The sequence below is a fragment of the Agelaius phoeniceus genome, chromosome 1, assembly GCF_051311805.1.
Source record: "Agelaius phoeniceus isolate bAgePho1 chromosome 1, bAgePho1.hap1, whole genome shotgun sequence".
Classification (NCBI taxonomy): Eukaryota; Metazoa; Chordata; class Aves; order Passeriformes; family Icteridae; genus Agelaius; species Agelaius phoeniceus.
Genome location: NC_135265.1, coordinates 94,833,757 through 94,847,620, shown reverse-complemented (window position 1 = coordinate 94,847,620; position 13,864 = coordinate 94,833,757). Strand labels below are relative to the sequence as shown.

Sequence of the window (13,864 nt, the reverse complement as noted above, 5' to 3'; positions counted from 1 at the left end):
CAGCACATTCTTTGCAAAAGTCATCAGAGTTAAAGCTGTAGCAGTAAAAGTCACGTCTAGAAAATGTGCTTTCAGGACAGATTCATGAGAGTATTCACAGAAAAGACAGAGGATGAACAACAGACTTCCCAAGTGCTTTTTTTTTCATGGCTATTTTTGCTGACATGCATCTTTCACAAGCCCAGCTAGTCCGAACAAATGCTATTCATTGATAGCAATTTCTTTTTTCAGGAAGTTTGCTACCAGTGCTAAAAATTAATCAGTCTTAGGTGGCTGTTTGCATTGTGCCAGACACCCTCCCAACCGTTCTGTGCCAACAGCCTGGTTTCTCAGCATAGCTCAATCCTTCTCACGGGCCCCTTGCAACACCTGGATCACTCCTGTTTTCATCCTGAACACAAACCTGCTCCACTTCATATTCCTCCTCCAAAAACTCTCATGCTCAGCATGCCACATCCACCCACTCATCCCAAGTCTCTGCCACCTTCAAGTTTTGAGTGCTGACACCAGCTCAAGTTCAGAAGCGCGCAACAGCCAGGAAAAAGGGACTGCAGAGCAAAGTACGCCTGGGGGACAAGAGACAGGAAAGGAGCCTACAAAAATCGGTGATTTGTGCAGTAGAACCGAGTCTTAAGTTCCTTCAAGAAACCACACAGAAGAAAAATTCAGTTACCTCACACACATGCAAACGCATGTGCCCAGCCAACCTCCTCTTCTTCTGTTTAACATCTCTCTACATAACCATCACCACTCTAATTTCTCCCAGGGCTCCTTGTGATGAAACAGGACTGCACAAGCTAGGCACCAGACAGAACACCAGGCATCTCCCATATCCTGCTCCTACACAGCTCTGCACACACTCCATCTCATTCTGGTGCTGCTGCAGGATGGCAGAGACCACCCAGCAGACCAGTGCCACAGGAAATAAAACAAATCTCAGTCAGACCCCATTAACACATCCCAGACAGCAACATCCAGCAACACTGTACAGGGACATGATGACCAGGGGAGCTCCAGCCACCGCCTCAGCCTCACCACTGATGAAGAAAAGTATCACCAAAGGGCAATGATTATTTAACTACCTTAACGCAGATAACTATAGATTCCTGCTGTGGTGATTTCTGATGAAAGACAGACACCCACCTACAGAAACTCAGCATTCCTAGGTACAGGGGAAAGTAGTTCTCCACCTTCAACAGTCTTCCTGGACACCCACAGCTCCCCCAAACACCCATTTCCTCCTCCTTTTTTCTGTATGATCCTATTACAGTCTTTTTACCTTTAAGGCTGTGTTCAGCTCAACACACCCTATTTTCTTCTCCTCCAGGTTTTGCTGTGCCTGCTGCTTGCACCCAGCCCTTCATAACTTCTGAGCAAAGAGACCAACACTGATGCCAGACGTGAAACGGCTGAGAGATCTTTACAAGTGAACCTGCTCACATTGGCATAGCTCCGCTGATGCCCAACACAAGGTGTAATTACCTCACTTGTGGGTGGAATTACACAAGGAGTAATTCTGGTTACCTGGTCTTCAATAAACTTCACAGAGCTGCTGTAAGATTCCACAAGAATTGAGTTATGATAGGCAAAATCCATTAGACCCTAACAGCATGGGAGGAAAACAGGGAGGAACGTGTGATGAGCATTTTTATTATTCATCTGCAAAATTATTTTCCTACATTCACATACTGCTATACCTACCTATATATTTTATTTTTAAATTAAGATTCAAATTCCAAACTTCATTTTGCATATTAGAATGAGAAACTGAAACTTTCGCCCTTCAAAGACTGTTATCTTCTTCAAAGTGTAAAATACAATGAATAAAGCAGAATAAACTGTGTGTGTAAGAAAACAAAAATCTGTCTCATGTCTAGCATCTTCTTAGCTGACAGACTCTCAACTCTCATCATCTTGTCCTTTTTCTTACATGTTGAAGAGAGTTTAGTTTAAGAGATAGTGTTCTTCTTCCACAGGGATCACAGATGACAGACTGTAACAAGTGATAAGGTTTTTTTCCTGTTCAGAGGAAGGACCAACTCAGAGGGCAGCATTCCCAATCCCACTGAGCCAGCAGGACAGCTTTAGGCTCCCTACACACTCCAGAGTAACCTGCGCCGATGTGCAAACTGAACTGCAGGAGAAAATACTTAAGCCAAACTTCAGACGAATTTCTTAACCTTGTCACTGCTCTGGACTGCTGATCCTTCATCAAGTCTATTATGCTCTCTCTCCCATCCTCCAGGAGCACAAAAGTCAGAGGAGAGCCACATTAAACAGGTAACTATCTGTCTTTCTCTCCAGTCTGGTGATAGAAGTCTTGATCCTTGGATATCAGTCTTAGAACCTGCAGGAAGCTTGGACAAGCTTTCTGCAAGGACAGAAGAAAATCTAGTTTTTAGAAGGGTAAGGAATTACTTGATCTCTTACATCTCAAGGTCCCCATTTCCTTCCCTTTTGCCGGCTGCCAGATCAGCCAGTCCCCAGAGGATTCTTTTTAAGCTTGTATCTTCGACTCCTCTAACCAAGTCAGCATCTCTCTTCTTGAACTTCTTGTTCTCTCCCTTATCTTCTGTCAGAGCCAAGGACACAAAAACAATTACGGGTCTCTCCACCAATCTTGTGCAGTGCTCCACATCTAGCTAAAATTTGCAGAAATGTTTACCTGCTATTTCATTGCATTTGACTTAGCAAGTATTGAAAAGCCAAATAAATGTCACTATGTTATGTCAAGCTGTACATCAGGACAAGGCAGCAAAGAGCACTAAAGTCACAGCATCTCCTGAACTAGACAGAAGACGATAAAAGTAATGTGTAAATGGTTCCATCATGGGTGCCATCTTTTTATCCCTCAGAGGGTATGCCCTGGTTTGCAACTCCATCCCTAGCTGAGAGGTGTATGTGTGATCTGCAATAAACAGGTGGCAGTTAAAGGATTTTGTTATGCAGAGGTACACACAGTTTGTCTGCAGGTTAGAACAGGACACACAAAAGCCATCAGTCTGTTGCACAGACTGCACATCATGAACATTGTTGTGAGTAAGAAAAGCCCTGGGTTCTGCACTGAAACAGGGAACACAACAGTAGGCAATTCAGCAGCAGGCATTTAAAATTTTCTTAGTGGCCTGCAGATTACTGTTTTGTACCATTTTGCAAACTTTTAACAACCAAAACCATACAACACCCTCTTTCTAAGTGCATGAAACTTTGAAGCAAAATATTAGCAATCCTCGGCTTTTGCACTGCTTACTTTTGAGATGGCAACCTATAATCCCTAATCAACCTAGAAAATAAATGACCGATAAACCAATCTGCTTGTAACCCCATTAACAGATTCTGGCTTCAGTATCAACAGGGTAATTTGCTGAGACTATTTTTAATCCCAACTGCTAAACCATTAATCCCACAATTTCCACATAGTATTTCCACCACCCCCCAAATTTACTCGAGGTTACCAACAATTTTGCAACTCATTAAAAAGCAGATAAATAAATAAATAACATTTGCAAATATACATCTCCTGGCACGGGAAAACTGACAGACTCCGATTACTTGGTTGATCCCGTTAAAGCCATTACTTTCTAATTGGAAAGAGTCATTCAGAAGCAAAGCTGTGTGTCTGGCATGTCACTTGACACCTGGTATGTACCGCTCACGATAAGATGAACTCTCCAATATGCTTGCCACAACGAAAAGAAGTGGGTTATTTCATCACACCACTGATAGTCACAGCTCTCTACTAAAATCTGTTATAATTTAATGGGACCAAGGTTACCAACATAAATTGTCATGTTTTCTCAAACTGGCATTAAAATATTCCCCAACTATCATTATTAATGTCAATATAAATTATGCATTGAAGATCACAGCATTCATTACTGAGGTAAAATTTATCTTGAGGGAAAGGAAAAAAAAGAGACAAACAGAGCAAATCTAATTAAAGTAAGTATTTATAGATTTCATACAGCTTTTCTCTTTAGTGATGAAAATACTCCTTTAAAAAAGGTCTTAAAATAAGGATTTTAAGAGCCATCAAAAACAGTACCAAGAAAGCATTGTGTTAATCAGCAAAAGGTACAGTTATACACACGACATTGCAAAGGGACTAATGTGAAAATACACAAACTTGGTATTTTATCCAAGGATGTACCAACATGCTAGCACAACAATCTGGAAGACAGACCCTTGGTTTCACATAAGCAGCTACACACAGGAGGAAAAGCTGTATTTAGTGTTGGAAGGGTGGTGTTTAATGCTCCTTTCAACTTCTATAAATTACAACGTCAGCCATTCCTAATTGGTATACATTAATATTCAAACACCACGTTGAAATTAGAAGCTTAGCAGTTTTTCGGTACACTTACAGACTCTTCACACAAACACATGAATAACCTTGTTGAAATATTTTTGAGTCCCAAGGTTAAAAGAAATTACTTTAAGAGACAGATGGTGAGCAACTGGTACCTCAGTGAGGAGTGACACCGACTTTTGAAAGTTCTCACGCAACACACCGTATGGGGCTAACTCCTATTTACTGCACACTCAAAGACTTTGCAGGAGAGCCTCAGCTCCTGAAACTCCCAAGATGTGCATAGACAGGATGGCACAGGGGAAAGAAAGCCTAAAAATACAACTCCCAGGGAAATCCAAATTCAAAGGGAAAATAAGATATCTTATTTCCCTAACTGCATAGTTTAAACCAGTCCTTAAGTTGCCTGATTCATAGTTTTATCATACCTGTGGTTGCCAATACTGCTACCAGCTCACCAATGCAGGTGCCTCACAGTCTACCACAAAGGAAGCCAGAATGCATCCATTAAAAGAGACAACTAAGCAGCCCCTGTGTAAAGACTGGTGGACAAAGAGGGGGAGAGAGAGAGACTTTGCAAGCACATACTCAACCATCAAAAGAGGAGCTCTAGTTTCAGCCAGCAGAGACTGTAACACCTCGCCCCGCAATCCTTTACAACACACCGTGTCACTGGCTATTGTTCATAACTCTTCCCGCAAACCATTTCAACATTCAGAGAATGACTATTTCTTAAGAAAATTATTTCAGAAGGGGAAAATATTGCTTACTCATGAACCTGGTATCATTTCAGCAATGAGACAAAACAGCTACAAACAATTACATTGTACAACACTAAATCCATTTTTTATTGTACTAGATTTCAGAAAAAGAACATTCTGAAACACTGAAATAAATCAGAGAATAAATGTGACTTGTTGTCAGCTAATACAATATGGGTTAAATGCTACCATATGGTGAGTGCGCACACGTTACCCTTTTAAAAACAAAGAACATGGCTAATTTCATTCCCAAATCTATTTTTAAATAAGTAAACGTGACCTTTTTAAAATTAGGCTACAATTGTGACTAGAACACCTCAATTTCTACCAGCTTCTCTCCCTCTTTCTTTAGTGAAAACTAACACCACTTCCCTGCTCACCATCTTCTTAAAAAAGACAAGGAAAAATCACTATTCAGTCAGCTTTATCCCCATAATAAGCCAACACAAGCATTTCTATGCAGTGTAAAAATAGTGATGAGCCAACTCACCGTTCTTCCTTTATTATACCTGCCGGAAAAGCAAAGCATGCGTGCGTGTGTGTCTGTGTGTGCGTGCAGTACATTAAAACTCACTGACACACGATCCGGTTTTCTGCAAGCACTCACAACAGGACCTGCCCGACAGACAGAGCTCTCGTTTTCTCTGCACCCCCCAGCATGTACTGACACATACAGTTTCAGTACACTCCCAGCCAAAAAAGAACAACAACACAAAAAAAAAAAAAAAAAAAAAAAAAAAAAAAAAAAAAAAGAACCAAAGGAAACACGTATGAAATACACACAGGGTAGCTGAAGTGGATGCTGTTGGTTTGAAAATTGTCTGTCTAGCTGCTGTGCTATTTGTTTTTATCATTACACTATAAATGAAACATGCCAGGAGTCTAAAAATAGCTACAAATTGTAATTACATAGCTGCTTTGTAGTTTTTATTTTACTTTGAAAAGAAGATTAAAAGCTAGATCATTTTAGAAACCGGCCTTATAGATTTAGAGAGCCACAAAATTCTTCTAGTTTGCAATTTGAAGTACACTGCTGGAAAGCATTTCCTTTGGGACATAAATACGACAGCCCAACATGGAGAAGCAAGCTCCCAACACCACACAGTGAGATGGCAAGAAAGAAAAGGGAGAAGAACAGACAAAGGAAAAAGTAATTTCTTAGAGATTCTAAGAGTGCCCTGATTAGGATGTAATACTGTAAGCTTTAATTAGGTGCTAAGTGCTGTGTGCTATATTCATCCCCACATCCAGTGCTGTAAATTCAGAGCCACCCTACTAAAGTTACCTTGGGTTTACTACAACAGTAATGCCAGGCCTACAGCTTCTGCAACAGCCCATAACGAAATGTGGATTTTGTTGAACAAGCGTTAAACAACACAATATCCTGCTGATAAAAATTTAATTCTTTTCCATAAGCAATCACTTAAATGAAAGATTAGCAAAAATGAATTTTAAATAGTCCTCAGAAGGTAAGCAGTCTTGAATCCACAGAAAAGAGCCTCTGTTCTTACATGACTTGAAACAGTTTAGAGACCAGTCTTCAGCAGCGCCTATCCCAGCATCCCTGCCATGGACACCATGTGCGGTGTTAGCTCACAACTTGGCGGTGGTAAATAAACAACTTATCTTACAGCAGATATGTGCCACTGCTACGAGACCTGCTAGAACTTATAAGGCAATAAACAGTTTGGTAGCAACTTGAGAGATTCAAGTTCTGTCCATCCGCACACGAATTTAATCTCGGAACACACGCTTAATGCCCCACGTTCCTTTGCACAAGCGCTGCTGCGGTTTCAGGAATGCAAGGAGAAACTGCTAACACCAAGTGTGCAACAACAGAGATGGGCCTCTGCAGATAATCAAGATGTAAACAACATCAAAAAAGGAACAACCAGCGTTGAGTAATCATCACACCAAAAAAAGAGAGCTCGCTGGCTTCAAATGGCAAAGCAGGTTCAGCAGATCAAGAGACTGAACATTTGCTGACTAACAGTTAGGTAATGAAAGTAAACATTTGTAATGAAGTCATCATCCTAATGAAAGCCTAAGTGGCAGCGTTAACTACCTGGACCATAATCCACTCGCAAGTTTTAACGTAGGCTCACTAACATAACATTTACTAGAATTGTTCCTGCTGGAAAAGGCGAGGAAGTTCCACTTAATTTTAACATTAGTGACAGAAGGGACGACCAGGAAATATTGCTATCTGTTAAGTCATTCTAACTCCCAAGTACTCTACAGTTTCTGTGCAGTTACAGTGGGTAACTGAAAAACAGAATTTTGCCTTCAGTGCCTGAGTCAGAACAGCTTTATCCTAGCACTGAAGTGTATAAATATTTGCAGCATGTAAGATGTCTGCTTTGAAAAAGCAACATTGCACCAAGTTTCAAATATTTATATTGCAGATATCTAATCAAATAAATGTGACTTTTTTTTTTCCTGGGTTTTTTTTTTTTTGGCCAGGCTTTGATTAGGTATCTGGATTAAGCTTATGGCTAGAGGAAAAAAAATGACCATAACAAGTTTTAGTTGATTAACTGCCAATATAATTAAGGATTTCAGATATGCATATAGAAACTGTAATTCAACCCAGAATCACCCTCATGCCAATCCCAGTAGTCAATAGGAGTGGAAAGGGTGCTTATTATGGGTCAGCAGTGGATTCACAAGCAACAAGTCAATTTTTAGGATGGTTGTACATGCTCTTATCCAACTAAAGAACATCACGTGGTTGTGAAAAACAGCAGTACGTCCATTTCTCCTTTCCGTGCAGAAATCCAATGCCCATTCAGTCTTGAAAGGTATGTATCTACAAATTCATACTTGTGTCTCAAAAACTTAAACAGGCACTTTTCTTGTGAAATTTGCAAGCTTGGACAAGTTGCTTCCTGCAAAATGCAATCACTTTGCATTTCAGCTTTCTATTCTGATGACTTTATGAAACAGTATAGTCAAACCCAGGTTTCCAGTTTAAGCACACATATACAGCTTTTGCACTGGATCATACTGCATGTAATCCCAAAAAAGTCCTGGAAGTTCTTGGCACAAATTGAAGTCTTCACAGAAGTCAGGCCTTTCAAAACTGACAGGTTTTGGATCTTACTAAATACAGGTATCTTTCATTAGATGGGACCTCAGAATAAAACTCATCAGATCTCAGTCACAGAGAACTACAGATAGGTAACCATAGATAACTACAAATATAGATAACTATAGACAGATAATATTTATCGGTAATTATAACTATATATATAAGACAATAGTTAGAGGTAACTGTTGAAGTCACTTGCACACGAAGACCCTAGCAAAAAAATCCAAATGAAGAGACTGCCCAAAGATCTCAAAAGTTGGTGAGTACACCATTTCTATGAGGATACTCTTCCAGGCTGCCCCCTCTGGTGTAATTACCCACAGCAGGGTGCATTTTAAAAGTTATGCATTTTTCAGTCAACTGAAGTCAACAGCCCACCGTCTGAAGGTGATCTGTAAGATGTTAAGACATAAACATCCTCCTTTGCTAAAATGATGATCAATTCAACAGGCAGAGATCCAGAACAATGGCACAATCGTTTCCAACCCCTTCAATGAACGCTTCTGTACTGATAATTGCTATTATTAAATCTTGGTGACAGCATGATACTATGACCAGTTATAAAATCATACAATGAACCTATTTTTTAAAGTAAATACATTAGTCACTGCCACAGGAAAACTCTAATCTACAAAATCTTGCTCCATTCTAGGCAGATAGAGTTATTGAGGACACTTGCAAGTAACAATAGGTAGATTTCACCCTAGTGATGTAAACTCTCTTCTATGAGGCACAGAGAAATTGTCGCTCACATTCATTGAGGGACTAATACATAGTTTGTCTGGTACAGGAGTTTAGAAGGTCCTGCTCAGCTTAGACAGGTGCTGTGCTAAGACCACTCCTCTCTTTAAACATATTTTAGATCATTCCTTACGACAATGTTATTTTCACTGATGCTTTATTTTTTCTCTCTTTTCCGTAAGCGTTATCTTTGCATATTAATCTAACAGTTTAGAGGGACGGCTATAATGCCCTATTGTTCACACAGACTGCACAGTACTTATCACTAACTAGATGTCACTTCAACACCACTCAGCTTCATAGGAACTAAAGGCTTGAAAACAAACCCCAGGCAAGAATTTCCAGAGATAACTAAAAACCACTTTACACCAGGAGCCAGTAAAGGTGTGCTTGTGCCAGTAACACAGAGCCCCACGCAAATGACTTTATTATACAGAGTTCACTCAAGATGGCTATGGCAGCTGCTCTTGTGAAACTGAAGACGCCTCCTGGAATATCTGCACCTTGATACTAATTACACCACGGGTGCTCCTATGCAACTTCAGCTTCCCGTTTCAACAGAGCAAAGCTCCAAAAACCACTGTGCCCACCCTGGTGGGACAAGGCTGGGTGCACAGAGTAGCAGACGACCAAGCTGATGATGGTGGGTTTGCTGTGACAGAAGTGAAAGACACTTTGGCAGAGAAGCAACAACATTCACTGACGGACAACTTCTCCGGCCAGCTGCCACGGACAAAACTACTGGAGCAAAACTACCAACATACTCCCCCACCGAGATGAAACTTTTGCTCTCATTAGCAACGCCCCTCCCTGGCACTGCTCCCTCCTAAAACAGCCAACACCTCTTACAACGCTGTTATTTTCGGCCCACTGGCAGCAGCCAGCCCGGGGGGTAAGCACATGGGGGCCTCCCTAGAGAAGCCAGCCTGCACTACTCCCCACACCTGCCCACGGGACACTGCCACAAACACGGGGACATGAGCACACACGGGCACCTGCGTCAGTGAAGCATTCCCCCACCCCACAGCCACATCTGCCTCCTTTTCCCGGGCATACACATCCCCAGCAGCACCTACAGGCACACACATCTGGCTCCCATGCAGCAATGCACCATACCCCATCCCTGCCCTCCATCTGTGCACACACACTCCTATCCACCTGCTGCAACACCCCTCCTGCCCTGCCCGCACCTGCCTGGCACGCAGCACCCAGCTCCCCAGCATGCACACCTACACACCTGTACAGCCCAGCATGCACACCTAACACACCTGTACAGCCCAGCATGCACACCTACACACCTGTACAGCCCAGCATGCACACCTAACACACCTGTACAGCCCAGCATGCACACCTACACACTCCCCCCCAGCCCCATCTACACATCTCTCGCAGGGCTCAGGGAGGACAGCTGCCCTGCCACAGGGTCAGCATCCTCCTGCTTGGTCCGGGACACACAGGGCCTTAAAATACCATTGGAAAGCAATGGTCAAAAATCAAGACACACAGCACATCTCACAAAATAAACTCTCAGCTATCATCCCACCCATACACCATGCCCAGGGATGGGGGCACAAGGGAAATCTGAAATAAGATTTTGAAAAAGACTCCCCCTCCCAAATCAAAATCAACCCATGTTATGTCACTCAGTTTTTGCTTAAAATTACGGGTTTTTTTGTTTTTTTTTTTTTGGGGGGGGGGGGGGGGATGTTGGTGGGGCGAGAAGCCGACGAAATACACGGTTGCCAAGTCGAGTTAATGAAAAACCCTTTGGCTGTTAACTCATTTAGTGCAGCAAGCATGAAATAAAGTCCGTGGCATGGGGCCAAAGCACAGCGGCCCTTTGCCGGGCGGGCTTCTGGGACCTCTCCCCGGCCGCCGAGGAGCCGGCCCTGAGTCCGGCGCCCAGCCGCCACTTTTGGGGAGACACTCTCCAGAAACCGGTGAATCCGCCTCAAAATAATACAAATATTAAAATGAACCCCACAAAAAAAATCCAAATATCGATTGGGCCCGACGAGCTTTTTCATAAGGGCACTTTTGCACCCACTTCCAAAAAAAAGCCGGATCCCAGCGCTGCGGGGGGAACGGCGAGGGGACAGCAGGAACGAGGCCGGGCCGGGGGTGCGCTGAGGGCAGGGCAGGGCAGGGCAGGGCAGGGCAGGGCAGCGGGAAGGCCACGGGAAGACGTCGGCTCCCTGTCCCACCTCGCCGCGCCCCGACACCCCGGGGCAGAGCGGAGCGGGGCTGGGTCGGGCCGGGCGGTGGCGGGGGGCGGGCCCGAGCGATAGGGCCGCCCCGGCGAGGCGGGGCCGCCGGCGGGCGGGGGCTCGGCTCGGCGTCCGTCCGGCCCCGTTCCCCAACCCCCCCTTACCGCGGCACCCCCCGCGTCCCTCCCCGCCGAGGAAACTTCTCTGCTCGCTGGGAGAGTTCGGCTCCTCAGCCGGGGGAGACGCTGGGTGCGAGCGGGGAGCGCCCGGCGATGGGGAGCGAGGGGAGGAGGAAGAGGAGGAGGCGGCGAGAGAGTTGCGCCTCTCCCCAAAAAGGGACTTTGACCCCGCACCGCTCTCCGGCGGACCGCGAATTACATATTTTTGTCACAGGTCGGATCCTAACCCACGTCGACACATCGTCTAATTTATGAACTCATCAGCCTAATTTCATTATTTAATCATGCGCCCAGCAATCGTGTTTCCTTAAGAAAGGACTGACCTATTTTTGGCTGGAGATAAACGATCATGTTAACAGATGTTAATCTTGTAATCTGTTTTTCCTGTAAGCACTTCGCATACCCGCGTTTCAGACATTAAAAAAAAAAAAAAAAATTTAAAAATCTTGCCCAAACGACTTGACGTCACGATTCAGTTCTTATTAAAAAAAAAAAATCTCGCAGTGGTTTCAAAGACATTAAATCTTTTTCACTTTATAAATGCTGATTTGTTCTGCCTCAACTCCCACAGGCTTTTATTTGCATTTCAAATTCCACAGGTTACACCAGTCGCCTTTTCAGAAAATGTACACCCAACAATAAGGCAGCAAATGCGGGGGGGCTTGGGGGGAGGGGAACCCTGCATCTGGATTAAATAAAGAACAGAATTAATGTTTCAAAAATAGTCCGAGCAAAATTATATTTGCACGTCCAGTGCCCGAGCGCCTCCGTATCTATAGGGGTAATGTAAAGGATAAGCTGTGGGCACACACAATGCGCATTCCCCAGAAGATCCCTGTCTGCTGATGGGAGCTTATTAACGCTCCTAATAAATGGTGCTGACTCCAAACCGACACTTTTCGGCTTAAAACACAGGGTTTGTCTCCAGCAGTTAATTGCAGAGGTTAGCTGGTTTGAGGGGAAAAACAACGGCCGGCTGTCATGCTCCACACGCCTCCCCACACGTACTGCCAGTTTTAGCACCCCACCTTCTTCCCTCATAGCAAAGTTTACCCATCCAAACTTTCCTCAACTTGCCCAAGTGCTTAATTCGCATTAGGATCGCGACTCGGCGCTATGCTAATGATCACCGAAGATAGTAATGGGGGGAGGGAGGGAGGGACGAGGAGGAGGAAAGCTTTTATAGCACAAAATGTCTGGAACTGCATTATTTCTATTCTTCTTTTCTCTCCCTCCCTATCTCTCTCCCCTTCCTTCCCTCCTCTCGACCCCCCCCCTTTTTTTTTTAACATGTACATTAAACTCCCTGCCTCCCTCCCCCACCCCAGCCGCATCAAACGGGCTATTTTTCCTCTTCTGGAAATAATCGCTACGGAGACATTGTCCTCCGAGTCCTCCTCGCTGTCTATATGGGAATAATTGTTTTCTCCGCCCGCCCACCCCCAACTTCCTTTGATAAACTGTGTACTTCTCTAACGGGGATCATGCAGCGACCGACTCGCCACGGAAGCGAGAGCGACTCGCAAACAAGGGGGGGACACACACGGGCACAGCCCCACATCGGGCATTTCACGCACACGCTGGATCAATATTAGCGGGGCTGGGGGGGAGAAAGAGGGGGGAACAACCCACTGTTAATAATTGAAGTGGCTACTCGGGGCTCGACGACCCATCACCCACCTTCTTCAGCCGAAGCTTTTTACTTTAAAGTGCGGCAATTTGTTCTTTGTCTCTTAATGGATTAATATCGCAATCCGCCTCCCCTCACCGCCCCTGACGGAGCGTACAAAGCCAAAAGGCTGCCGGAGCCCGCAGGGCTCCCCCACCCCCCGGCACCACCACTGCAGCAAACCCGACCTCCTCGCGGAACAGCGCAAAGTTACCATTTTGGAGCTGCTCCGATGACCGGGGGGGACAGTCCCCGTACCCGGGGCGAGGCGCGAAGTTGAGGGTTTTTTTCCCCCCCAGGGGCACAGCCCGAGGACCCCCCGCCCCCCGGGCCATTCCCCCGCCCCGCCGCCCCTCACCTCCTGCGCGGCCGGCGGCGGCAGCGTTCGGGGAAGGGCGCGCCGAGCCGCTCTGAAGGTGAAACCACGCGCCGCATGCGAGCGGCGCCGCGCTGCACATGATCCGCCGAGCGGCTCCACTGGCGCGGGCGGGGGCGGCCCCGCCGGCCCCCGCCGCCCCCCGCGCCCGCGCACCGCCCCCGCCGCGCCCGCGCCCCGCCCGCCCCGCCGCCGCCGCCGCCGCCGCCGCGCGTCCCCCGGCGGCCGCGCTGGTGTGGTCGGTGCCGAGCCCGCACGCACACGCCGGGGACCATTGTCTGCGCGGGGCAAAGTTGGGGCGCGGGTGCCGCCGCCCCGGGCGCTGCGGGAGAGCGGGGGAGGAAGGTGGGCACCGCGTTGTGCGGGCGCGGAGTGGCGCTTCTGCCCACCGCCGCCCCGGTTCCCACGTACCTCCTCCGCTGCGAAAGGTGCGGGCTGGAGTTGCCCCAGATGCATTTCTATGAGAAACTTTTTTTTTTTTTTTTTTTTTGGGCGAATTCCACTGGTAAAATATTTATGGATCTATTGAAA

The 13,864-nt window shown here is 45.7% G+C and overlaps 1 protein-coding gene across 2 annotated transcripts in view; it reads right to left on the bottom strand.

Moving 5' to 3' along the window:
- ZNF516 (zinc finger protein 516) overlaps window positions 1-13,449 on the bottom strand; it is a 102,146-nt gene extending 88,697 nt beyond the window's left edge. Inside the window, exon 1 of one of the 2 annotated variants that reach the window (XM_077183614.1) lies at window positions 13,316-13,449. The gene's annotated coding sequence lies outside the window, so the exon portion shown is untranslated. Of the gene's footprint in view, window positions 1-13,171; window positions 13,278-13,315 lie in introns of those variants that run through there. The other variant, XM_077183617.1, reaches the window with a different exon arrangement.
- Window positions 13,450-13,864: the final 415 nt, after the last annotated feature.